Raw genomic sequence first — 3,677 nt, forward strand, 5'->3', positions numbered from 1 at the left:
TGGTCTACAAATTGCATTTTGGTTTCAGTCATCATTTCTATTGGGTGTTATGTTTTCTTTTGTAATTGTTTCAGCTTATTTCATTGTTTTCCATTCCCTAATTTGTCTTTTGGGTTAAGCTATCCAGTTTCTTGAGTTGAGTGCTTAACTCCTTTCTTTTCCAGCTTGCTTAATGTCCGTACTGTTCAGTTAAGTTTTAATTACTCTTTTTCTGTCTTATGATTTGTCCTAATTCTTTATTTTTAAATTTCAGCTTTTTTGCTGTATAATTGACTTTTAAAATTGTAAAATATTCAGTCAACATTGTGGTGATTTGATATACATTGTGAAAGGATTCCCCCCATCTAGTTAATTAACACATTTCCTTCATATATTTACTTTTTTTGGTAAGAACATTTAAATCCTACTCTTCTGGAAAATTTCAACTATACATCACATTGTTATCAACTATAGTCACCGTGGTTAACATTAGCTCCTGAGACTTTATTCACGTGTACCCTTTTACCCTCCCTTCCCTGCCCTCCCCCACAACCACTTTTCTACTCTGGTTCTGTAAGTTTTACTCTTTTTTTTTTTTTTAACATTCCACATGTAAGTGATACCATGCCATATTTGTCTTTCTCTGTCTTACTTTACTGGACATAATACCCTCCAGGACCATCCATATTGTTGCAAATGACAAAATTTCATTCTTTTTATGGCTGAGTAGTATTCCATTGTATCTATGTACCACATCTTCTGTATCCATTCAACCGTCACTGGACATGTTGGTTGTTTCCATATCTTATCCATTGTGAATGTGGGAGGGCAGATATCTCCTTGATATTCTGTTTTTATTTCCTTTAGCTATATACCCAGAAGTGAGACTGCAGCATCATATGGTGGTTCTAGTTACAATTTTTGAGGAACCTCCATACTGTTTTCCATAGTATGCACCATAGCTGCACCAGTTTACATGCCTACCAAAAGAGTGTACTTTTTGCCCTTAAATTCAAACTTTGAAATTAAGATTGCTATACAGTTTTCTTTTATTTGATGTTAAATCAGTTTGTTCTGTCATCCACTTTTTTTCAATAATTTGTACTTTCTTTAGGTTTGGCTTGGAAACTTCCATGAAGAGACTTTCTGCTACAATGAGGTGAGAAGCCACCCATGCACTCAAGCCTGGGAATCTGGAGAGGTCTCAGGCACTTATACCCCCAACAGAGGAAACTCACAGAGCTGTAGGCTGAGGCAGGACTTGGCTCAGAGAGCCATCTCCTCTGGGAAATACTGGATTTCCTTTGGCTCCAACATGCTGACAAGAGTAGAGTCCTTCTGGTGGATTGACAAGCCTGGAGAAGATACCACCTTGTTTGTTTAAAAGTTCAAGTCTGAGTTCCTGCCTCTCAGCTCTATCAAAACTTCTTTAAAAATAAAGGAAGTATAGGGAAGAGGTTACTCCCCAGCATTCTCAGGTATCCAAAGCATACCTAAGAAGCTGGCAGTCCGTTGCTTATTCTGTTGCCGCCATGCAGTCTAAGCACTTTGGGAGCCAGAGCCCAAGTTGTAAGATTACGATCGTCCACCCAACCATGGAAGAATTTGAAGATTTCAGCAAATATATTGTTGCCATGGAGTGGCAAGTTGCACACCGAGCTGGCCTAGCCAAGGTAATTCCACTGAAAAGATGGAAAGCCAGACAGACGTACAGTGATATTGATGACATCTTAATAGCCGCTCCCCTCCAGCAAGTGACCACTGGGCAGGCAGGTGTGTTTACTCAGCACCACAGAAAGAAGAAAGCCATGACTGTGAGCGAATATCGCCGCTTAACAAACAGTGAATGACACCAGACTGCATTCTACTCTGATTTTGAGGATCTGGAGCGAAAATATTGGAAAACATGCCCCTATGATTCACCAGTATACGGTGCGGACGTCCGTGGCTCCTTATTCGATGAAAACACGAAGCAGTGGAACCTTGGACACCTGGGAACCATTCAGGACCTGCTGGAACAGGAGTGCGGAGTGGTCATCGAAGGCGTCAACACCCCCTGCCTGTATTTCGGCATGTGGAAGACCGCCTTCGCCTGGCACACGGAGGACATGGACCTTTACAGCATCAACTACCTGCACTTCGGGGAGCCCAAGACTTGGTACGCGGTGCCCCCAGAGCACGACCGGTGCCTGGAACGCCTGGCCAGGGAGCTTTTCCCGGGCAGGTCGCGGGGCTGTGAGGCCTTCCTGTGGCACAAGGTGGCTCTCTTCTTGCCCAAGGTCCTCAAGGACAACGGCATCCCCTTCGATCGGGTCACTCAGGAGGCTGGAGATTTCATAGTGACGTTTCCCTATGGCTACCACTCTGGCTACAACTGCGCGGAAGCCATCAGTTTTGCCACCCAGCGCTGGATCGATTATGGCAAAGTGGCCTGGGAATAGGGCTCTGCATGACCTTTGGAAAGATCTTCGTCAAAATAAGGGAGATTTCAGGTGAGCACCCTTAGGATATTAAAAATGGGTGGTTGGGTGGGGACTCTGAAATGGACCTATAATTACCAGCTGCGAAGGGAGTTGGATGTTAGAATAGTAACATTAAGACCAGAGCCCTGTAAGGTACTGAAATTGTGTGTGTGTGTGTGTGTGTGTGTGTGTGTGTGTGTGTGTGTGTATCTTCTGTTTTCCTGAAGCAATATGGAATGCAGACTTTGTTTTCTTGGAGCAGCACGGAAATAGGAAGGTGGGGAGGCTTTATCTTCCTTTCCAGCCAGGCTTGGAGATGCAACAATAAGATGAGTGTGGGCATGAAGAGGTGAGGAAGATGGGCCGTGTCCCTGGCATGCACTATAGAGAAGAAAGGAGACTTGGGGAGGTCTGCATTGTCACCAGACTGTGAGGCCCCCCTTCCCTGGCCCCTCTCCAGAGCTGCAGAAGTTTTCCTTCCCCATAATGGCAGAGAGGGTGACCCCCAGGGGAAGCTGACTCTGTCCATTATGAAGTTTTGTCCTTGGTATGGGAAATTCCAGAAAGGCTATTACTCTGGACAGTAATAACAATTCTCTATTCAGTTCTCCTTCCCTATCACCTCCCCTGCAGCCTCTTATTTTTCTTTTAATGGTGAAGTAAATAAATGTGATGCTGTTGATGTGGTTTTGTGTTGTCCCTCCAGCCACAAACTCAGTCCATCCATGGACCCCACTCTGTATGCGTATGTGCAAAGTTGAATCTGAAGCGTGATGTCTTTCGTAAAGCAAACTTTTCCATAGTCACTGCTTTGAGCTCTCCAGCAGTTGCTTAGAGGGGAGAACTGGACTTAGAGTCAGCAGAAATGGCATTCAAACCTGTGCTTTGCTACTTTCTAGTCGTGGGACCTTCAGCCAAAAAATCATTGATTTTCTCTGAGCCAGAATTACAGTGCGAGAATTTTGTGACGATACTGGGGATGTAAATGTAACAGGCATGTAAGAGGTGCTCAGTTAATTTGATGTGCATTCAGACACTCTCCTGGCCTCTAGGGCCAGCCCAATGCCTAGGACATCCACTCGTATTCTTTCTGTGATGCTTAGTTCTACTGTTGTGTTCCTCACCACACCCCCAGGCTTACACGTTAACTTTTCTTTTAATTAATAGACTTTATTTTTGCAGAGTACTTCGCAACAAAATTAAGTGGAAAATACAGGGGATTCCAACATACTCGGT

General features: G+C 44.1%; 1 pseudogene across 1 annotated transcript; it reads left to right on the top strand.

Moving 5' to 3' along the window:
• The first annotated feature begins 1,511 nt into the window (after positions 1-1,511).
• Positions 1,512-2,420, top strand: LOC309964851 (lysine-specific demethylase 4D-like; annotated as a pseudogene). The gene has a single exon. The product of its transcript is annotated as a lysine-specific demethylase 4D-like (transcript).
• Positions 2,421-3,677: the final 1,257 nt, after the last annotated feature.

The sequence above is a fragment of the Leucopleurus acutus genome (assembly GCF_964270905.1).
Source record: "Leucopleurus acutus genome assembly, chromosome: 8".
In the NCBI taxonomy this organism is placed as follows: Eukaryota; Metazoa; Chordata; class Mammalia; order Artiodactyla; family Delphinidae; genus Leucopleurus; species Leucopleurus acutus.